We start from the raw sequence: 23,888 nt of genomic DNA on the forward strand, positions 1-23,888 counted from the left end.
ATTTGGAAATTGTGTCATTCAGCCTTAAATTCAAAGGGGCAGAAACCTCAGCTCCCAAGGACTGCTGTCATGGCTCAGAAGCTGTGCCTTCTAGTGCAGGGGTTGGCTTTTGGTTTTCTTTGGATGCGACACAAATTCAGCCCACCTACTTGTGCCCATAACTCAGCCAGGAGGTATTAGCTTAAGCACCAGGGGCTCAGTGAGGTGGAAAGTCCTTGCAGCTGTTTATTGCTCATGCTGAGGTCCCAGAGCCAGTTCTCTTTCCATTTGTCACACACTTTTGATGTACAGGTAGTGACTCTGTGTGTGTGCATAGAACAAATTATAATTTTAATTTTTTTCCACATTTACAATTTAATACTTTTAATACTTTTTTGTTAATAATCCTAAGAAAGTGATACAGAACTGTTAGAAAAATTGAATGAGGTTGGAAAAAGAAGGGAGGAAGAACGAAAAGAAAGGTCACGTTATGGGAAGCAGCTTAAAGTGGTCTGAGGCTGCCTTTTTCCTGCAGCTGGTACATCCTGATAGAAAATGAAGCTAAATTCAGTTAATATAGGAATGATCTCTTAAGAAGACTCTAACCTAATACCTGCATTAGGCTACTTGGATGAATGCCAATTAAGCAGTATTAAGCACGTCTGACATTTGCAATGTACTCTGCATGTACGCATTGTACATAGGACAAGATTTTACCTGGAATGTTCCTCACGGATGCTGGGAAGCTGAGCCAGGTCATGTTCACTGTGTGAGGGCAGAGAACTTGGAGTGTGCCTGAGTCGCTTCTGTGTGTGAGCTGCTGCACAGAGTCTGCTTGGGAGAAGACTGAGCAAAAGTAAAGTTGTGTCTCTAGAGCACAGATGTCACTTTACAGAGATGAAGCTCAGAGAGGCAGCTCCTGAATAGCAGCACTCTGTTAGCCCTCACTGCTGTAGAGACAGGAATAGGAATGTTGGTAGAAGTAGGCAAGGAACTTGTCTCTGTATGATACCCCCTGCCTGTTTTCTACGCCTGTTTTTCTCAGGGAAGGTTAAACTACTGTCTCCTATGATCAGAAAAAGAACATTTGCTGGGAAACCAGGACCTGAGGGGATTTGTTAACTGGTAGAAGTCATATTTCTTAAGTCATTCTGGTGTCTTCAAGTAGAATCACAGTCAGTCACTTGGCATGTCTGAAAATAGTATATCTTCTTCCAAATGCATATGACTTGTCTTTGTAATGTGGGAGAGAATCAGTGCATATCAGTAAGTATTCCAGTGAAACTTCCATGTTGCTTCATTGGGAAAGGCTGGAGAAACACTCATTAGATTCCAGCAGAAAGCCGAGGTGTTTTGTCACCTTTGACTAGGGCAATAAATTGTAGTGGCAAGGAGTGAATGGAGATAAGGCATTAAGCAATGTGTGCCAGAAAGAGCAGAGCGATGCCAGTAAAGCTTTGTTTTAAGCATTGCCCCTGGATGTAATTTCAGTGACTTTCAGTGTGCATTGCACCATTTCCTGGATAATTCCCTTTATCAATTGCAGAGTGAAAGCCCCTTTCACACAGTACCAGTCAGATAGAGTTTGACCCCATCATCAGGCTCCCAACTCTATTTATAGTGCTGTTTCCTTGTGCATGTTTTTTTGTAGCTGTTCTGTGAATGTGGCTGAAAGCAGTGTTTTGTGACTGCTGGAGAGTCACTGATGACACTGGGGAGTTTCTGGGTGCAGATGTCAAAGTGAGGTTATTGGCATAAAGGAAATTAATGTAAATGAAAGCACTTAAGGTGTTTAATCATGGGAATAATGTTTTCTCCCTTTACTGTAGTGATGAAAAACCTGTGCTTATTTACAGCTCTTGTATCTCATAGTATGCTTGTCTTTTAGTCTCAGCACTAACAGCAACTGTAATCCAAGTAAGTTGCTCTTTCTTAATATTGTTTTTACTTGAGTCCTTTGCTTGCGATGAACTTGTATGTCCCTCACGCATTCCTTGACCTGGTTAGGCTAAATCAGAATGTTTACAATGGTGTAGTCTTGAATAAATGTTCAACCAATAATGCTGAAGATAGATTAAAATACACCTATGTTGTCAACTGTATATGACAATCCAACAAATTCATTCAAAGCAGAAATATTCAATAAAAGCCACAAAAGAAGCATAAATGAGTTGCTAGGAAGCCTATTTTTTCTTTTCTTCAGTCTTGTTTGCATTGGTGATGGATTTTCTGAAGTCTTCTACCAAGGATGAGAAAGGGGAAAAAAAAATAAAATCTCTAAGTTGGTTCTTGTCCTCAGTTAGAATGAGCTGACACTGTTTCTTATCAGTATTCTGCTGGGGCACCCAAGGCCTGTTCATTTCTTTCTTTAACAAATGATTGATCTGGACCTGAGAATTGAGGGAACCTTGTAAAGTGCTAAAGCAAACAAATGGAGATAGAGGGATTGATTGTGCTCTGCTGCAGTGATTTTATGCAAGTGTTTTTTATCCTTAAGAGACTTTTAGCTTTTGAATTGGAAAAGGTTTATACAAGCTTGAATCATTAAAACCTTTATTTACTTTCAATTAGTGATGTGCTGAATTGTTCCAGGAGAAGTTCTGGGATGGGAAAACTTGATGTATCTGCATATTGCGATGGTGATAAGGGGCAGCTTGTTTTCTAGGTGTTCCTTGGCTTTTGGTAAGGAGTAGGTAGAGAGTTTGAGTAGCAAGGGAAAAACTGTCCTGTTAATTCCTTAGTAATTGTTTCTGAGTTCAGGTGTGGATTTGGGCTTTATAAGAGTAAAGCAGTAGAGTAAGAAGTGCATTGGAGAAATCATGGAATGGTTCAGGTTTGAGCACAAATGGCTGCTTCCTTCCACAAGTGAGTTGTACAACTGGAACTGAGAGAGGGGAGATATTTCCCCATTGCTTTAAAGGAAAGGGAGGTGGTATCCTGATGTAGTGTAAATAAACATTAAATTATTCATACTCGTGCATTTCATCCTGACATGTGAAGTTTCCAAGTAAATCTTGAGTCTGATTCCTTCTGCCTCCAGAGCGGTTTGGAGCAGGTATTTCTCATGTGATCTCATGATGTTTTAATTGCTATTCGTTAAAAATAAAGGGGTTAAAGCAGTGGCCTCATGAGGATTTTAATACCTGCTGTTAACACTATGTTGCAGTGTTACCCAGTATATTGCCTGTCCTTGGTGAATTCCAAGACTTAAGGACTAGAAGATAAAAATATTTTACCTTTAACATTTGGTTTTTAGTTCTTACAAAAAAAGCAGCATAAGAGGTAATTGTCATCAAACCTTAAACTTGATTTTAAAGGTCTTTGCTCTTCACTGCTGAGCATCAGTCCAGTGTTGGACCACTTGAATGAGAGTGGTGTTTTAAATCAAAGTTTATTTAACTACTCTTAACATAATAATCAGCAGGCAGTCAAGTCAGTGAATTCAGAAGATGATTCCTTCAGTCTGGAGAGACTACCACAGATGTTCTTCTAATTATTGCAGTCATGTTTTATAAAGCAGAGGATATTCTGACAGAAAGAATCTGGCATTTAAAATATTGGCAGTGTTTGCCAGTGAGGACAGGCAGAATTTGTCATGTGTCCACTGAACTAAGTGGCCAAATAAACATACTTGATTTTGTTATTCAGGGTGTCATTCATCATCTTTGTGATGGGGGAGCTGAATTCTATAATAGTATACGTTTTTTCCAGAAGAATTTTAGATCAAGGAGCATTTTCATTCCACTGGTATTCTTTCATTGAGACCTATATTTAGCAGTTGCATCAAATGCAACAAGAATTTAAACTGACAGTAGTAATTTTATTTCTGCCTCTTTTATATAATTTTAAAAAATACTGTTGAAACACATGAAACAAAATCTTTGCTTTATAAAATCAGTTGCTGTTTTCCTATTAGTTATGGCAGCAAATGCAAATTCTCTAAATTTATTTGCCAGAAAAAGCTTCAGGAACTGTTTCCCAAGGCAGTGTGGTACAAATCTATGTCATTGTCTGTTGGTGGGAAGAAGTAACAATAGATACGTATGAGTTTTTTTGGGGGGGTGTTGGTTGTTGTTTTTCTTTTTTTAATTGTTTATTAGATTCCCCTCCTGTAGTCTCACAATATTTGTGTTGGTTTTTTTTCCATTTTAATTATTTCTTTCTCCTTCTCCTGAGAAGCTGGAATGCTTTCTCAAGCAGTAATACCACAGCACCACAGCAGAGTGCTGCCTCTGCAAAACTGTTCACAGGGAGAATTAAAGTACAGGATAACTGAAGGTCAGAGCTAGGATGAGAACCTAAATTACTTTACTCCTGCAAAGCTGTAATATCTTGACATTCTTGAGTTTACAGTTTTGTTAATTACTTCCTAACTACTAAAAAAGAAAAAGGGGTTGATACTGTCAGAACTTTATTTTCCTTTCTCCATTCCATTGCTTTCACTTCTATTATGGCTATAAATGTTCCTTTCCTTTCATTTGCCAAGCCTTGACAATGTGTTATCCGATTTTCTTCTTCTTCCAAAATCTACCCTATCGACTCTACTGAGGAAAATTCGGCTGCATTTTCAGCACATTGAAAGAATCATTCCTTTCTAGTTTTCTTTATAGCAAATGTTGTTCTTTGTGCTGTGGTTTTCTGTCTGCTTTTGTAGCCTAAAATGTAGGCTTCACTCAGATTTCACTGCTTGAACCTTCCAAAACACTCCAAAATTCCAGGATGAGAGTGCCATGCAGGTAAGTACAACCTGCACAGTGCTCTTTGTAGTAGCATCTTTTGAGCTGTTCTTTGTGTAACTCCACATCTGAAACCATTCCCCAGAATTCATGTGTTATAGGTAGGTGGGCTGCTCTTAAAACTGTCAGTGAAATAAACCCCAGAATGAATGAACTTCAAGGGTTCTAGATGTGAATGATGGATAAAACCATGAGTAAATTAATACTGACTTGCTGCTGGAAATTATAGTGGAACTCAGATTCATCACACAATGATGAATTTTTGAGGACTATGTCTGTTGAAGAGTCAGTAAAAGTATTTTGATATCAAGTAATGAGTGAGGGAGTTTGATGCATTGTTTTATCCTTACGTGTGTTGCACATACTAAATAGCCACGCTAAATTGTAGACTGCTCACATGGCCTTGCATTAAGTAAAAATATTACTGCTACAAGTACATTTTTGAACTTTTCCGGAAGAAAGCTATGGAAAATTGTTCACAAATTTAGTGTCAAACATGCTAGAGGTGTTATTTCACTGTTCCTGGTATGGCAGACCTAAGAAAATGAGCCTAATGATCACAGAGTCATAAATACACGTTCTCCAGCTACTTGAAAGCCAATTCTAATCAGTTACTTGAGTGGTACCTGGGAAGAAGCAGCTTAGATATGGCCAATTAAGGAACATAGGCAAACTTCTATACTGAAAGGACAACAATATTTAACAGGAAAAGCTTGAATTTAACTGGAGATTATGTCACAAATGATTGATAAAAGGATGACAAATTTCAACTGATCTTGCTGATGCAGGATGATATTTGTTACTGTTGCGCAGCTGAAGTTGTATTTGTAAAGCAGTGGGGGTCTTGCTTGCTGTCGCCAAGTGTTGAAATAAACCTCCTGGGAGTGGCTGCTCCCTGCCTTCCCTACTCTGTGTCATAGGGAGAACACACTCAAAAAAAGAGAAAAAAATCTTATGTAACATTAAATACTGGATTTTGCATAAAACCACATTATGAATTTTTTATATTCCATACATTTATGTCATGTTACATTTATGTTGTGTTAGTTATTTTATAGTTTTTCATCAAGTTCAGCAATGAAGGTGGATCATGGAACCACAGATTGTGTAAGGTTGGAAGGGACCACTGTGGATCTCCTGGTCCAACCTCCTTTGTTCAACTCCTGATTAATCTAGTTATGTAGTTAGGTAATTAATATTTTATTTAGTATGCAGTAGCTGGCTGAGACTCATGATGAAATGGGGAGATGCCTTGAAGCTGCAGAGAGGAGGATGGAATTGTAATTTCCAAACTGTGCTTTTGTGATGTGCAGCAGTTGCAGCTCAGGCTCAGGACGGTGTGTGCTCCGTGCTGCCTCCTGGGGAAGAGCAAAGCACCTCAGCTGAGCTGGTTTGGTCTGTCCAGCAGCTCCTTGCCTCTCTCAGGCTCTCACACTTGTACCCAGTGTGCTGCTTGTCTGCTCAGGGTTGAGCAGCTCTCTGCACACCACTGTGCTTTGCCACACAGGCGCTTTCTGAAGTACTTTAGAGATTTTCTTGTTCTGTAAATTGCACATTGCTGCAGGACTAGAGGTGTGCCACAGGCTACCAGCGGAGATTAATTCTGTAGCACTTTCTTGTTCTGTAGAGTCTTGAGCTACGTATTTATAGGTCAGAATTCAAACAAGCTAACAAAAGCATCTTTCTTCTCCCCCATCCCCCACCTACTTGTCTCCCGGTTTGGGACAAAATCCACAGAAATGTTACTCATAATCAATATTGGAAGCCTTTTCAGTATGACAATGACAGAATTATTTATGGGTGCTCCAGTGTCGTTTCACCTGGAGTAATCTTTCCTGTGCTGGCTTTAAAACTGACTACTATTTACAGGTTTTGGTGCAGTGCCTAAGTTTCTATGAGGTTAAAGTGCATTTCAGTAAGTTGAAGCAGCCAGCATGCCAAATTGCAAGACTGCCTTAGGAAATTTCTGTTACAGAGAGCTAGAATTTGCCAGAAATTCAGTTTGATCACTCTCTATTTTAATGAAAAATAATAGCACTGTTTTGTAAGTGGTTTCAGGTTGCTTTAAGAATTGATTTCAAGGAGGAACGCTAAGGAGGTGAGGTTTTACAAACAAATTACCATGATTGTCCAGAACATGCAGTTCAGTTTCACATTCTTTTGTTAGACTAGCCCAATAAAATGAGCAGAATAGCTTCCTGACAGCAGGACTCACTTCAAGTCCTTACTGTGGTGATGCAGGGAATCTCCTGATAAAAAGAGACAGGTGCTCTTCTGAAGTTGTCTCAGACAGATGCTGCTCTCCAGTCGTGCTCTTGCTTTACAGTATGATTCTGTATCAGTTTTTCATTAGAGTTGTTCCTTGGGGTGAGCAGGTCAGGAATTTCAATTCTTTGGTTTGGATCAGGTTCAGGTCAGTGAAAACTTTCAGTGACCTGACCCAGTCATGAACCAGAGATAGTCCCAGAAGTTTCCCTTGAGATGGAAACTGGACTCCTGATGATGTTTATCAGCTGGTGACACAGTGTGGCTTTCTAGATAACATATGACATTGTGGGGTGCCCGTGATTGCAGACCCTTGTTTGGATAAAGAAAGAAATGGACTTTTTACTGAGTTTGATAAAGTTGCTAGCCAGTCACATTGTCATTTGCTTTTTGTTCACTTTAATGGGTCTGGGGATCTGTAATTTTTACAATGTGTTCCAAGGCTTTTATCTCTGCTTGATCTATTTTTAATCTTTTTTTTTTTTTTTTTTTTTTTTTTAAATTTTATTTTCACAGCTAATTTGCAGATTCTCAGAGTATAAACTTACCATCCAGGACCACAATACCATATGGTTTTACGGTTCCATTGATTAGTTTCACCTTATTACCTCTAAGATATTAGGGAAAAAGGAAAGTTCCCATATGCCATAGGTCATATAATTGGGATCAAACCAATGAGGATAAGAGCTGGTGCCGCCTCTTGAGTTAAACAGAGTTAAAGATTGTGTGCCTATAGTGTTTTTACTACTGTCTGATCCAGTTTTGTCTGAATGAAACTGTCTTCCTTTCTCCTTTCTCTCTGTTGTTTTCTTTTTCTGCCTACCCCATTCCACACCTGGGTTTCAAGAATCTCCTCAAATGTTTCACATATTCTGTGATATAGAAGGATGAGTGATATTCTGCGACACAGAAGGATGAGTGAGGAGATATTAAAAATACAAGTAACATTATTCAAGGCTTAGACATTAAGAGACTCTGCCTTTAAAGCTTCTCCTTGCCAGACAGATCTATGTACCTGAGCAGCTGAATAATCTTCATCCTCATGATAACTTTTACTATTGCTACCAAAATCATTACTATAAAGTGAAAATGCATAAAGAGGCTTAAACATTTTTTCCCAGTTAATGCTCAGTTCCTAATTCTTAATTTCCTGTTAATAACAGCAAGAATGTGACTGGTAGCATCTGTTGGTATGGACTTTTGCTTTGGGTCTATTGTTCATTTGTTTGTTGATTTTAGGTTTTTTAGGACAATGGTTTGTTTGCAGCTGTCCAGTGCAGCCACTGAAATTGGTTTTCTAACGGGGCTTTCCCTCTTGTCCAGGTAGTGCTGACCTGCAGATCTGCACACTCTCTAGAGTGCTGAGTGTCACTAGCAGACTTCACTGTAAGGGAAATTGTGTTTCACTCTCTAGGCTTGAGAATACGCCAGAAGATGAGCCTTCATCCCCTCTAAATGACTTCCCTCTTCTTTTGCTTCCTCATCCATCTTTGTTTGCTGTTTTTAGTGGAGGGCTTGTGGCGGGGACTCCTACTGATGGGGGAGATGCCTCCCTCTTTTAATTTAAAACAGTGAGCTAGAGGTTGTTATTATAATTCACACTTCATTTAGAGAGTGGGACATTCAACCTTCATACCCCCAACTCTACCCTCGCCCTGAACCCACTGCAGAGAATCCCCACAGTGAGAGCTGTAACAGTCTGTGGGGCAGGGAAATCAAGGTAAAACATGGCACCAAGGCTCCCACGTTTAAATGGAAAAAGGGAGGCACAAGAGCCTAAAGGGGGACATTTTATTTCTTAATGCGATTGCGTTACCACAACGTCAAAAGATTGATTTGCCTTATCACAGTTAACCTCATTTGTAACCTCTTTCCCTTTAAATTAATCTAGATCAGACAATAATTATGAAACCTCTAAGATAGAGATGGATGCTTTATTAAGATAAATGAGATGAATGTTTGAGGGCAGAACAAGTTTCATTTTGAAATGCAGCATAGTTTGAGTCTGTTCTTTCAAATGGATGCTCTCTTCCGGCTATTGTCAGAGAGTTGAGTAAGCATTAAATGAAGGAATGAAGGCACTTTGGGTGATAAATATGTTCAGCTGATGGCTGATGAAAGATAAGTGAAATTGTACCTTCTTGTAATGTTTATTATTTAACAGGCCAAAGACAAGCAGGTAAAACCAGCCTGCAGTGGTACAGGAGAGGTGTTTTGAGCAGTGCTCCTTCCCATCCAGCAGTAGTCCTGCTAGTAGCTGCTTCTCTTGGTGCTTCTAATTAATAAACTGAACTCAGAATTATTGGATTCTAATCTGATTTCAGATCATTCATTTTGTGAAAAGCACTTCTGGGGAATGTGTAAACCAAGAAATATCTGTATAAATATTTGTTGGGATTTCATGGGTTTCCATTACGGTATTTCTGGTTTCTGAGCAGCTGCAAGTCCGAGACATCTCTCCGTCAGTTCAAAGCCTGCTTCACCCCACCATGCAAGCACTCCTTGTGTACTCTGAGGCCTTTCTGTCTGCTTGTCCAGCATAGTTAATAGATTTTTAGGGGTTATTTTAAGGCTCCGCAAGAACATCATGTTGCACACTGGTTGATTTTATCCATTTATGACCTACACTATAAATTTTGTCTGAAACATACCTCTCAAAAAGACATCCAGTCATAGTAGAAAATATCATATGGTAGAAGACTTCTTGGAAGTTTCTCATTTCCCACTGAAACTGTTTATTTGTGTTAATCTTAAAAACAAAATTTGTCTGGCTTCTTCTTTCAGCCATTCATTTCCCTATTATGACTTTCTACTGGATTAAAGAACTTTTAGGGTCAGGTTGTTTTTTTTTGCACTGTGACTGTCATCTCTCAGTCTCTTAGATGAACTAAAAAAAGTGGTTGAGCTCTGTATCTTCTACTGTGAGATGCTCTGTTTATTTTGCCGGCCTTTTTTTGTAATTTCTTCCTTTTTATTAAAGTTACTGCCCTTAGAGCAGCTTGATATGTTTTTACCTTTCAAATATCTGCTGATCTGCATATTACATAATTTAGATGAATACATCACCCACCCAAAATGACAACATCCCAGGTGTATGCAGTTACCAGAACTGTGTGGCCAGAAATTTCCCAGTTAATGTGTTTGAGACTGGAGGCTGCTATTCTTGGAAATGAGATAGCCTTTCTATGTTCCACAGCAAGAACAATGAATCTCATTCTCAGAATCTGTTTCAGACATCACTTTGTGAGCCAGATTTTCAGCTGAGATAAGCCAGTGTTGGTCTGAGGTCAGTAACACTGATTGCAGCACTCAGCTGAAGACCTGAGTGCAGGAGCTGAAGACCTAAAATATATAAGAAATACATATTTTTGCATTACCTTTTAAAAGACATTTGTGGCCAACTTTTTAATTTGTGAAATGGAATACTGACTGGTTCTTATCCCAGAAACAGACTGACATTGGATCAGTAAAATACCAGACTTGGTCAGATTTACTAAATTGTTTCTCAGTATAACTTTAGCTGCTATAACCTGTGGTTTTGCATTGGATTGATGCCCTGGTGGCAGGTTAGGTGTTTGTCTGATGGGGCACCAAGCCAGCCAGAGCAAAATGCTGCTCACCTGACCTGTGAGGAGGTGCTTGAATTGTGAAGATTCAAAGCTGCTAAAGCTCACTAAATTATATATATATATTTGTATGTCAACTTAACCTGTGTCGATTAGTCTCACACTAAAACAAAAATGTTTGTGCTCTTCCAGCACTTGTCTTTCATTATAATTTCACATATTATTTGCTGAAAAGGAGCAGTATCTCAAGGAAATACTCTATATGCTCCTGTTGTATCTGTTAGCTGATATTATTTCTGATATATGTTTGTATTGAATGATGCAGTTGCTGGGGCACTTTTACATATAGCTAGAGAGAAAGTTTATTGCAATAGGAAATTACAAAGGGAGTTTTGGTGTTAGTTTTTTTTTTTTTTTTTGAAGTCATATGAAGGCATTTTTTGTGTGTTCTGTGTGTATTTTTTGTATAATTGGGAGTTCTGAGTGCTTTTGGATTTAAGCTATTAGAAGTGTCTTTATTTCAGCTAATTGTGGTGACCTAAAACCTCTGTGTCCAGAGTGACTGAATCTGGCAGATGCCTTTTCCCCTGAAATGTGCTGAGACTGACTTGGACCCACACAGTTTAGGAGTCTCATGTTTAAGTTTTATAAGAGGTAAAATTGAAAATGACTGGTTTTGGTTATTCTCCATGATCAATAAATAACAGACTTCATGAACCACTGGGGTGTGCTCTGGGCTGGGTGAGAGTTAAATAAAATGACTCTCTGTTTGTGTAGCTTGTTTGATTTAGCTTCATCAGCATCCTGAATGTTTAAATTGAATCTTTCTACACTAAATTCATTATCATTAGGTAATCCAACACAACAGAAAATGTCAGTCAAGTTTGATATCTCCTCCCAGAGGAGCTACAACAAAAATGTTAGGGCAGTGGACTATATTACATCATTGCTTTTGCTGAAAGTGAACTTCTTGTTGGGAGCAACGGTCCCAATTCCAAATTCAAGCAGCGGAATTGGTATTTCAGGGTTGGATTGGATTGGGGTCTTTTGTTGTTGCGTTTTGTTGGTTGATCGGTTTATTTTTGTTTTGTTACTGGTTTTTTGGGGGGTTTGGTTTGCTCTTTTCAACATTATCTTATGAGTTCAATTTCCTGGAGGGCAAGGGTCACGAGTGTGGTTTGAATTAATAGATTAGGGTTTGTGTTAAAGGCCTTTGGAGTCAATGAAAGAAGTCACCTCAGTTGGGATGGTTTTGCAATTAGGCCTTGATGTCCAGACAGCTGGAGCAGAATAAACTTAAGAATATTACATTTTTCTGTAAGCATGAGGAATGTTGTTGCTTGGCTGCTGCAGTAGCAGTTCTGGCATAGCTCCATCCAGGTATGGGGCCAGTCAGGAGGATCAATTAAACTAAGTGCAGTTTGAAATCTAAAACTTCAAAAAGTCGGAAAAAGATCTGGATGTTCTTTCTGATTGGTTTTTGTGGGCCTGACGTCCCCAGTCCTGCAGACAGCTCTGTCTGCATTGCCAGATGATGGTTGCTGTCTCCTTAAGTCTGAAGAGGGTTACACTGAAAATTTCTGGTGTCAAAACATAAATCCCATACCTGAGAAAGGAGAATTGCTGAGTTCTTCAGGTACAGTAAGAGAACATGTAATAGTTTATATCATAAAAGATTGCATAGATTTGTTGTTTTGAATACCAGGTTAAATGTATGTAAAGGGCCTTCAAAATTTCTGCTTTTTCTTCTACATATGAAAGTGTAAAGATAAACTTCCTCTTTAAATTAGTCTATATTAGAGTTGGATAGCATTTTCAATAATAAAATTCAGTTTTGTCGTTCTGCTTTATAAATTTGGCAGCTCTAGCTGCTTGTAAAAAATTACGTTATTTAACCACTTTTAATATGGGATAGTTGACTAAATTTTTTAACTACATCCTTTGGAAAAAGAGTTTTCTAGACCTTAGTAATACAATTTGAGATGGGATATGACGTTTCTCAAAAGAAGAATTTTAGGCTTTTTTTAAACAAACCCTGTGTGGCATATATAAAGATGTTAAAATATGTCAAGCCTGTTTTTTCCAGTATTTGTGATGTGCTTGGCCCACTGAGTCATGATTCTACTCCCCTGTTGAGCCATTTAAAACAAGAATATAAAGGAGTACATGAGAAATGCTTTAAAGTGATATGAAAAAGATTAATATAGTCTCAATAATTTATTTTTTCCCCTTGGCATTCAAATCATTGAATTTTTAGGCAATGAATTCATTTTTGTAAAGAGGGAATTCAGATAAGGGAAAAATAGGCAGGAGAGAAAGGTAAGAAGGGATCTTTGAACCTGATTAAGAGAGAGAATTGTTTGCCGAAGCATTTTTGTGCTGTAGTGGGAGAGCCCACTCCATGCTGAGGGGAAGAGGCAGCCCTGTAAGCCAGCAACCTCAGCCCAGCTGTGATGCTGCTGCTTTCTGTTTTATTTGACATCTCTCTCTATTACATCTTTTAATTAAGAGAGCTTTACTGTGGATTATCACCACAACAAGCTGGTTGCTCCCAAATAAAAGGAACAGACCTCTGGCCCTATGGATAAGGAGAGTAATGCTGAAGTTAATGCCCTGACCATACAGTTCCTGGAGATGTGTTTTTGCACCTCTGGCTGCAGGTCAGAGTCAGTGTGAGGAGGGCTTGGAAGACAACTGCTGGCTGTAGTTATTTACAGATTCAATCTCTGACCACGAGGCTGCAAACCCAAACCAGAGAGGGACAAATATCAATGAATATATCAATGAAACACTCCCCTTCTCATGCAATTCTTTTACGTGTCACGGGTTATTTTCCTGGACGACTCATGTCCCCCTTCATTTTACTGTAGAACCTTGTCCTTGTAGCCTTTACCAAATGCAGAATCTCAGAGAGGCGATGATGAGTTGTAAATGTCAGATATTTGATTAGCTTCTTACAAATTTACTTTTTCACTGGTCTATGTGAAATAATAATAAACTACATGCATTCCGCTATCTGGAATGCCACATATCTAATCTGTGTGGGGAAAAAAGAAAATAAAACAACAAAACATAATGTTTTAAGAGTATTTTAGGAATACTCTTTTATTGACAATACTTTTGGTAACATTTATAGGGAACATGGGTATAGAGAAACACTCATTGAAATTCTGTGAGAATTCCGTTGTTCTTGGAATCTCCACTAAAACATCTTAGCAAGAGCAACAAAATCACCACTCTATGAGAGTCAGTTGGGCAACATGTGATAGTCAATATCACCAGCAGAGACCAGTTTTATGTTACATTACTGAGCCTGAAGTCAACAGAGCAGTACTAGAATGAGTCAACAATTACTCTGCCAGAATCATGATAGTGACAACTGTCATTCAAGGACAGAAGATTTCATGTACCCTTTGCTATTTCCACATTGTGTAACTGATGCCAGCATAAAATGCTATGGGCTTAAGATTGGACTTTTCAACTTAGCCACATTCATTTCTTCTTTGCTAAATTAGGAAAAAAATGGTCAGTGATAATGTGGAGCTGCTGCTTAACTTGTTCTCACACAAAGAGTCTAAAATAGAGCTATACACATACTAGGGCACTTATCTAAGCATAGATAATTTTTCTGGAAAAAGTATTTGTGTATATTAGGAATAAAAAGCTGATTTTCCTGTTTTAGTTATGTATAATTTTTTTTTTCACATTGGTTACAAAAAACCACTATAATTTTTGGTAATATTTAATTTAGCACTGCATTTAAGGCTGAAGTGCCAATAAGAAAGGCTTCTGGTTTTCCAAATAGAGAAAGGTAGGCTGGGCTCATGAATAAGGCTAGAGCAGGACAAGAACTCACATTTTTAGCATGCAAAGCCTTGAGTGTGACACATAACCATGTTTAGTTTCACTCCTTTTGGCTCTTAAGATCCTAAACTTTCTGAAGAAATGGCTCTTTCTACTCCAGTAGGTACAGCAAGGCCCGTGGTAATTCTCTAGATGCTGCTGTTAGAGCTAAAGTCAAAGGCAAATATTAAAATTAACCAAAAAGCAGTGATTGGCACAAAGAGAGTTGATGTCAGGTGATTGTCAGGACTTTGTATTTTTACTTGTGCTTTCCTCAAGACTTCCTGTTCACAGTCCTAGCAGAGAGCTTTAAGAGGCCCAGCAATGCGAAGCCCAGTGACTTTTGAGTACAGTCTATTTGGGTGTCTAGAATATTGGAAAAGTGTTTCAATGTTTGTCAAAGTAGCTTCTGTGGAGGTTATAAAAGCAAGCTGACCATTTCACAAGTGTGTAGGTGAATTTTATGGTGCTGTTTCTTTATTGATTGATTTTAATTAGAAAACTTGGACACTTTTTCCCCAGCCTGTCCCACTGATGCAAATTTGCCCGTCTGACACAGAGAAGTGTTGGAATGTCTGACAGCAGCACAAGAACGACAGAGGGGAGATCATGTGGTGGGAGAAGTGGCTTTCAGCTCTGAGGCAAGGGGATGCATAAATTCCTTCAGGTCCAACTCAAAGTCTAAACGTGCTGTCCATCAGTGGGAACAAGTGGTGTGAAGCCTGTGAAGTGCTCCTTTCACATGCAGATCAAACATGCCCTTGTCCAGGGCAATCTGGACTTTTCTGCCTTTTCATTTCCCACTAGACACAGATTCAACATATTTGGTGTTAACACTTTTCCTTTTTTCTTATGGATATTACTAGATCAACATATCTATTTTTGCTTACTACAAAGAAAATGTAAATTTCCCTTCAAAGAAATTCTATTCAGTTTATAATTTTGCAAGCTCACCAAGAAATATGTATCCTTGTGGGGACACACCAAAAATGCACCTAGAAAATGTGGGCAAAGTATTTACTGCTCATGTAGAAATGCTTCATATACCTCTTAGTAAAACAAAGGCATTTTTCAATTTGCTCTGCGACATGATGCAGATGTAGGAGCTCATAATAATGCAGAATCAAAAAAGAAGCCACCTGATGTAGTGAAGAACATGCTAGACTATATATGTTGAGGCAGAAACAACTTGGAGGAAATAAAGGATTTGAAGCTGCACCCTAAATATTACACCCACGTAGTGCATTGCCATCTTTTTGCAGTGTTGCGTGGATCTATTAACAATATACGATTTTGCGGAATTTATGTTCTGGGGGTTCCTCCTGGAGCAGCTGGAGTTGTGCTCGCAGTGAAGGGAGTGCAGGGCTCACGTAAAGCCCTTGCAAAGCTGTGCTGCCTGCAGGGTTTGGGGGGTGCTGCTGTCACTCCCGCTTGCAATTCCTGAGCTTGTTTCCCTGGGTCCTTCAGTGGCACTCTTGTTGACATGCTGTGCAGAAATCTCTCCAGGAGTGATGGAAATTTAATCTATTAGCAGTCAGTTATAGAGGTCTTATTTCTTTATTTATTCATCATAAATGGTGTTAATTTAATTTGTTACTGCCCATGTTTGTGCTGTTTTGATTTTGGCCATTGAGGAGGCCTGACATTAAGTATTTGAGTAATTTCTCTGCAAATATCTCTGTGTTTCCTTTCAATGGACATTTACAGTACAGGAAGCTGAGAAACTGTTCCCTTTAAAAGGATAATGTTTTCCATTTACTGAGAATACTTTTCCCAACTTTTTTTTAATAAAGAATTTTTGTGTTATTGTTGAGGTTTATGCATAATCTGGGCACAAACTTCCTTGTCTTTAGAAAGAAGTCTAAATGGGGCCAGAATCTGGGGTGCAATAATATTTCTGAGACTGTAAACCATAGCCCTGTAACAAAAGTGAGGATACTACCAGGCCATGAAAGCTCAGAGCATCCTCAGAGCTGAGTCATGTAAGGCAATAGAATAAAGCCTTTAACCGGCTGAGCAGCATTAGGAGGTGCTGTGTTGAGTAACCTTGTCTGAAGAGTGGTGAAGTACACTTAGGAGAAATGTTATCAGAGACACCCATGGCAAAGGTGGCTGCATGATCTCATAAATGCTCTGAAAACCCTGAAGTGATACATTTCATTTACATTTTCTTTCACTGTCCTGTAATGAAAACCCCTATGTCAAAAATTCTTCAGCTTGTACTAGGGGATAGAGCAGCTTTATTATGAAGGAGAAGAGTAAAATCATTTTGTTTTTAACATCTCTTGCTATGAAATATTAATTCTAGTATTGAAGACTCTGTGCTGTAACAAAAGATTACCATCAGTGTAAAAAAAAAAAAGTTTAATTGGAAAAGGCAAAATGCAACTGGTTAAATTTTAGTCAATCAAGTTAAATTTTATATCATGAAGGGGGTAGACTGACAGGTCTTGTAAAGATTCATGTGCAGTAGGTAGTAGAATGAAGTTTTAGAAGAACAAATTAAACTACTTCTAACTGAAAGGTGAGAAAAACAACTGGCACTTTTTTTTTTTTTTTTTTGTTAACACCGTCAGGTCACTAATGAACAAAATGAACCAACATTTTCAGAAGAAAAGTTTGAAAATTGCTCATTTGGAAGTATCAAAGGGAAGATACACGGAGCTGTGTGCAGTCAATGCTATAAGACTTGATCCTTCATCTTCTCAGAACCTTGTGGCTCTGCTGTGGGTGGGAGCTCTCTGTCAGAGCCAGGCAGAAATTGTGCACCACAGCCCTCATCACTGTTCTTTGTAATCTCTTGTGCTGGAAAGGGCAGTTATGGAAAGAATCTGTCCCTTACTTTGCATTCTTCAGACAGCTGAGATGAATGAAGTGAAGTCAGCTCCATGGTAAAAGCCTAAAAGCCAGTTCTCCCAGCAATCCGGTGACAGGGCACATGGGAATGGTTCAAAGCTGCGCCAGGAGAGTGCAGCTCTTGCCATTAGGAAGTGTCTTTTACTGCCAGGGAAGTCAAACTCTGGAAGAGGCTTTCTGGAGAGGTGGTGAGTGCCCCAAGCCTGTCAGTGTTTTGGAGGTGTTTGGACAATGCTCTCACTAAAAAGCTCTTTCTATGTCAGGCAACTGGACAAATGACCATCGTAGGTCCCTTCCAACTGATATAGTCTATTCTGCTCTTTTCCAGACAGTGAATGTGACTAAACCAGAAGGGTGTAGCCTTCTCTGTGTGCAATTTCACTCAGCTTATTCCTAGAACTGTGCCTGAGGCTGTGTGGGCTTCATGCAGCCGCCTGTAAACATTGTGGGTATCCGTTGTGGGAATCTCTGTTGGCATGAGGAATTTCCCAGCATTAATGCTACCTGGGACTGTGCTGCTGGTGAACTGTTACCCCATCACCCCTTTAACAACTTTCTGCTCCATGAAGTGTCTCTGAATTGCATCACAGCAGGTGTTTATTTCCTGCCCTTGTGTTGGAATGTCTCAGGGTGGTGTTGCTGACATGTGGGCAGCTCTTACTGCCTTCCCTGGGAGCTCCTCAGAGCTGCTCGTCTCATTTCTGCTGATGATTGCTGTGTTAGGAAGCATTCGCTCTGTCCAAGCAGAACCCTCAGACTGCATCCAAAAATCCAGAAGAGAGGAGTGTGGAACAGATGGAAAATCTTACTAAATTTACTTGATCAGTATTACTGCTTTTATAGATGTACTTATGCTTTTATAATTTCTTGTCAGTATACTGGTTCTGCCAGTGGCCAGGTTGCTGGTCCTGATTAGGAAGCATCTCTTTGTGCTAAAGTTGTTAAATTTGCAAATGATTAGAGGGAATGTCTTTGGGAAATGTACTTTGGGAATTCATGTTTCACAAATTATAGACCACATATGGCAGCAACTGGCAATAGATTCAGAACTTTAATAAATCCAAGCCACACAAAACTTGCAATTAATAAGAACTGCTCTCATGAGATACCATTACACTGCTTCCTTCAAAATACAGTGCTTCTCCCAACATGATAAGTCATGCATTTACTGCACTTTCATTGAAACTGTTCCCAGGTGGGTTTAATACAGTCTTCCAGCTAATTGTAAAGGCGTTAAGCCTCATTCTCCTCTGACTATGTCACAATAAAAACCCCAAGAGTAACTCCACCTAGAGCAAAGGGATTACATAGATAAAAATTTTTGTGAAGAGGAAATGCAAGTTAAATATTGACATAAATATACCTTGTCTGGGATAGCACATAGACTGTAACTAAAAAGGAACCACTGCCTTGGTTATTCAACCAAATCAGATGTCACTGACTGGATTGGGCTGGATCATACACAACTGAGAATGGAGAAATGCTAGAAACTCCTACACTGAAAAATTAAAAGCAAACAAAAATGTTTAGGGCATATGTGTTATATCAAAATGCAGTTAAAAATGGATTTTCTCAATTAAGCGAAAGCTAAACAGTTTGTGTGACGCTACTTTCAGATAGGAAAAATACCATTTCTGCTGGGCACAATAAAATTTAGATGAATGAAAGGGTCGATTTAAGAGACATATGTGCATAAACTAAGGCATGATGCAACCTTTTGGTAATTCCTTCTAGCCATGAAAATGTTTCTCCGGGTTTCTTTCTGGAGAGGGATCAGAAAATAGTTATTTCACAGGAATAAGGTTTTCATATTGGACCACACAGCAAACCGGGAGTTCAACAAAAATAGTTTCAACATGTAGCTTATTTTGTATTTCCATGTAGAAACATCAGACTTTTGTTTGTCCCTCAGATGGAGGAGGTGTCCATTGGACATTTTGCTGCTGTTGAAATGGATAGAGCCTTTTCCACTGGACACTGAAGGTGCATTTGCACTAACCTTTCCAATGATCTGGTCCCATTTTAGATGGAAATAAAATGATAAGCAGAAATATTTTTGGCTCACACTTTTGAGGTTTTGTGTAGATGCTGTTTTGCTATGGTTACTATCTTTTGGGTTCTTGGGGGCTTTGAAAATCTCTCATTACATCCAAAGAGGTCTAGGTAATGCTAGCATTCAGGTGCCTTTGCTGCTGCTGAAAAAGTGGAGTTGTATCTGTGCAGAGGCTAAAATTACTTTGTTCCCCTAGTGGATTTCTCAATGCCTTTTTTTTTTAGTTCCTGTTGGTTTGGATACACAAGCCAAATTAAAAAAGACATCAGTGATTTTGAACCCCAGCCTGGAGGAGAAGAGCAAAGAACATGTTCTAAATGGGTAAGAATAAATAGTGTTGGTAAAAACAGTTTCAATGCCTGCTTCCTCATGTCCCTAAATATGTTTTTGTACAACATGTTAAAATGTGGGGCTGGACAGTGCTGTTTTCCAGGCTCTATAGTCTCATATTGCCTGTTAAACAAACAAACAAAAACCCCAACCCCAAATCCAGTTAGTTTTACTTTTTTTGTAATTATCGTTAGTGAGGGTTGTACCATTTTTTCTTCATTCTATAACGGAAAATTAAAGGCTCAGGTATTCTCCAGTCTCATGATTTGCAAAGATTACTGAAATAAAGATGACACTTCACTGCATGCATAATTCAGCAATGCCTTTGACGCAACTTTCTGCTCCGTGAATCACTTCCAGTTTTGTCTGGCTTAGGCATTATTCACCAAACAGCTCACCCTCAGAATCAGTAGTTCAACTGTGAAAAGGTTTTGGGTTTGCCATTTCTGAGGTTCAAGCTCTTATGGTTGCACACACCACACAGACAGTGCAAATCTCCTTTTGGGCAGGACTGTGGTAAAGTTTCAAGAACCACATCTGGGGCAAAGTTCTTATTTTTACAAATAAGTTATTTCCAAGTGTTTTTGAGCATTGATTAATCATTATAATTCTGTTGTTTAAAATACTTCTTTGCTGCAAAGGCCAAGGAATAGAGCAAATTCAGAATGAGAATAAATATGTAAATAGGAAATGTTTCTTTTTGGCACTTGACCAGACTTCATTGGTGGCAAATCTCTTATTTAAGAATTGGTATATTTTCTGGGACTGCTTGGTTACTCAAAACACCCCCTAACATTTAAAGCAGCTGGAGCTCTTAATCACATTCTTAAATGATTTCACCTAGAAAACCAAACAGGAAACCAAGAATAGAGCTCCTGGTTTTGGGTCTGTGTTTCACAGGGGCCTGTGAGATGCCATACCTCAATGAAGGAGTGATGTGTGGTGCCCTGCTATTTCATTACCCAAGTCTTTGCAGAATTTACCTTTGTTTGTCTGAGTGCAAGTTTAGGTTTGCCCTCCCTTTATGGCAGAAAGACAAAGACTTTGGCCTCTTTGGTCTTGTTTGTGACTTCAGAGTTTTCTTAAGGTTTTCTAAGTTAATGTCCTAAGATTTTCTCAGAAGTGGTACTTTTAAAATTCTGAATGATTTCTGCTTTTATTTATTTTTTTCCCAAGTTAGTTAAAAACGTTTTACATTTTAATTTCAACAAGCACAAAATAAAATGAAATATACCTCTGGATTTTGTTCTGATGCTACATTTGCTCCATAGTCTACTCCCTCTGACTTGAGCTGACTAACCAGTTCTTGGCTTTGAGCCAGAGCTTTTCTGATAGATAACCAGCATCCACTCTCCCTGCCCCTGTCTCTAGCTAGTCTGCAACGTGAGCATGCGTCTGAATTGCCAAACACACATAAATCACATCTTAAGGCCATCTTTATTACTTGCTCCTGCTTCCTTGGGCAGTGTATCATCAATCAGTGTTTGTGAGCCCGTGTCCCTGTCACTCCCGGGACTGCTGGAGTCAGGGAACAGGGAGCCTGCACTTGGAAAGGCAAAGGGTGAAGCCAGCAAGGAGAACTGCTGCAGCTTCTGCTGGTGGAGTGGAGAGAAGCTGAAGCAAGTAACACCAGTTAGATCAATGATGTCCTGGCAGTTTTTCCACTCTCCTTCTGTGAAAGGTTTTGTACTTGCAATCAGCCCCAGGCAGAGGTGCTGAGGAAGGAGCTGTGCCAGTGGGCATTTCTGTGCTCTGTCCCTGCTCAGCTCACTGACCAATTCCGAAATTCCGTGCAGTTTCCTGACAGAGCACTGCTGTACTCCTGGAGAGGCTGTTCTAACCTTGGGCAGGTGCACAGCTGCTTGTTAAGTTGCCCAAGGGCCCATGAGAAATTCCCTTCTCGTGCTGGATCTGGGCCATGTAGGGAAGCATTCTTTGTGCAGAGATGCCTGGCGGGATAAACCTCGGTTCTAGAGTGCAGAACATGGGTGGGAGTGGGAACTGGCTGTGTTTCATGCTCTCAGTGTTCACTCTGCAGCTCCCCAAAATGAATAGGTTCATTGAAACAAGGGAAATATTGTTTGTCTTTTGGAAGTGTTCTTATGTGAATAGAGCTGCAGAGAATTCCTCACAATCTGTTCTTGTATCACCTCAGGCTATGTTCTGTCAGATATTAGTCTACAGAAATTGGGGCTGAGTCAGTGTTATGATAAGAGACAGTAAAAGAAAATTCTTATGGGAAGAAATACAGGTGATTTTGAGGCATTTTCACTGAATCAGTTTTCATCCTTCTTACACTGAAGCTAACTAGAACTTTTGCTGTTAATTATTAATAAGACATAAAATCAATCTGGAATATTGGAATAGTCTTCAATTATTATTTTATTTAATTTCCAATTAATTTATTACCCTGTTTTCCATTCAGTTGCCATGAATTGTCTGTTAAACCCTGGTTGCAATTGTTTTTGTAAAACATGAAGTATTACCATTACATTTCTATTACATGAATATTTGGGGAAATTCAGAAGAATTAACTTTTGGCTAGGAGAAGCACCAAAAGACTTGGAAAATCTTGGCTGAGATTCTTGTGTCCAGTTGAATTCTTACCCCATGGAAAAATCTTGCTCTGAAATGACAGAGGTAGGTAATCTGAGATTTTTCATTTAGGTCCTGTTCCCAAACGTGAAGTATATACAATATTTTCAAGGTATTTTGATACTTGTCTTGAGGATCCTTACCAGAGCCCAGGAGTGCATGAAAATGAATTAAAAAAAATAAACTCTGTTAGCTGGACAAATGTCACCTTTCAAAGCTGATTTAAGGCTTAGGAGAAGAGTTAATTTTTATTTCTAGGGTTTCTCATTTCTGTTTGGTGGCCTCCCTTCCTTTTCTAAAATTTATATACAGAAGTGGTTTTAGCTTTTTTCATCATAGATAACAGGGTGATGTTGATTCAGTTGCCATGTATTTTGATAGATGAATTCCTTAGTGTTCATCAAAGTGTTTAGGGCCATCTCTAGTGTCAAAAAAAGTACTTATGGAGGCAACACTTAGACATGTACTGAGAGTGATGAGTAATCAGCATAGGATAGTTTGAATAATGGCTTCTTGCTTTGTGACCCTTCTAGCATCCACATTTTTGGCATGAGAAGAGGTGTCTGCAGTCTCAAATAAGAGAGTCTTTCAGCTGACATTTCCCTCAAAGCTTATTCTACTTTGAGCGCATTTTTCTGACTGCATTCAACATGGAAAGAGAAACTGTAAGGTTTGATGTCACGTCTTATTTAGTGTCAGTTCAAAAACTCAGAGAAGGAATTTTGTACCTGCAGAAGTTTTTAATGTCTTGTTCCTACTGATAATAAAACAACTAAGGTAGAAGAAAATTGATATTGAACATGAATGTCAAACTGAAACAAAAGGTGAAAATCCACATTTTTGCATAAAATGTGCTGGGAAGTTAGTATCTTACTTGTTTTTGAAATTGCAATGAAGTATTTGTTACTAAATAGGATGGGTTCATTTTAGGGTCCATTAATTTTAGCCAATAAAAATTTGGCTCAGGAGAAGGTGAAGGAAATAGCTTGGAAAAAATAGAAACTATGAGCAATCTGTCACTTGTTCTTACGTATTAGCTGTGCATAGTCTGCAGAGGAAAGTTGAAGTAAGGAACATTTTGCTTTAATTGGATGAAAATCTTTAGCATTTAGATGAATTGCTCTTTGTAAAATAATACAATATATGTTTTAACATGTTTAAGGGAAATAGTTTAAAGCTATTAACTTGATTCAGTAATCCAGAATTAAATATTATAGAAGCTATGTCAGGAACTCTGGATCTTTTATTATTCATTGCATGCAGAGAGGCTTATGCCAGCAGAGATGGACTTTATTTTCCTACCAGACTATCACACTGGTGGTTGAAACACAGGGACAGCACTGCTAAAGACTCAGTTTTAGGATCAGAATTAAGGAATATTTATGTGGACAGATATGCTGGAAGACCTCTCCATTCTGGCTGTGCCATGTAAAATGGAGAGTGCAGTTTATCCTAAAATAGTTTTAAAATTTTGCAGTCTGTTTCAACCTTACAGTGTAATTCTTCAAAGAAATATAATTAAAACATGTGCACAGACTTTGTAAATGAAAACTAAAATACAGTTTAAATGAACCCATTTCTTAACCATCTCCTGTAAAAAAAGTATATGCCTATTTTAGAAATGAAAACTGATTCATGAAATAGAATTTATCTTTGTTGCTTTTT

General features: G+C 38.8%; 1 long non-coding RNA gene across 2 annotated transcripts in view; it reads left to right on the forward strand.

The window, feature by feature from the left end:
* Positions 1-23,888, forward strand: part of LOC120757162 (uncharacterized) — a 117,302-nt gene that overhangs the window by 63,937 nt on the left and 29,477 nt on the right. The window contains exon 1 of one of the 2 annotated variants that reach the window (XR_005702401.2): positions 19,521-19,619. The exons of the other annotated variant lie outside the window; for it this stretch is intronic. This is a non-coding gene — a long non-coding RNA (uncharacterized LOC120757162). Of the gene's footprint in view, positions 1-19,520; positions 19,620-23,888 lie in introns of those variants that run through there. 2 annotated transcript variants of the gene reach the window in all.

Source organism: Hirundo rustica, chromosome 10 (assembly GCF_015227805.2).
Source record: "Hirundo rustica isolate bHirRus1 chromosome 10, bHirRus1.pri.v3, whole genome shotgun sequence".
Taxonomy (NCBI): Eukaryota; Metazoa; Chordata; class Aves; order Passeriformes; family Hirundinidae; genus Hirundo; species Hirundo rustica.